The sequence below is a fragment of the Colobus angolensis genome, unplaced genomic scaffold (assembly GCF_000951035.1).
Source record: "Colobus angolensis palliatus isolate OR3802 unplaced genomic scaffold, Cang.pa_1.0 Scaffold4, whole genome shotgun sequence".
NCBI classification, from domain to species: domain Eukaryota; kingdom Metazoa; phylum Chordata; class Mammalia; order Primates; family Cercopithecidae; genus Colobus; species Colobus angolensis.
The window spans coordinates 1,179,609-1,179,876 of NW_012117376.1; positions in this window are offsets into that span (position 1 = coordinate 1,179,609).

Genomic DNA, 268 nt, shown 5'->3' on the forward strand with positions numbered 1-268 from the left:
CAGGATGGTCTCGATCTCCTGACCTTGTGATCCGCCCGTCTCGGCCTCCCAAAGTGCTGGGATTACAGGCTTGAGCCACCGCGCCCGGCCAAAACGAACCTTATCATGCTGTCTTTATGAGGACTTATTGTTTGGAAAATTAAGTCTCCTCTCTCAAAGAATAAAGATTATTGGCTTTCTTTGAAATCCATGAGTTATCACTTTGGTTAAATGAATTACTTATTTTACAATGACCTGTGATTCTATTTTGTGATATCAAGTGTTTAAA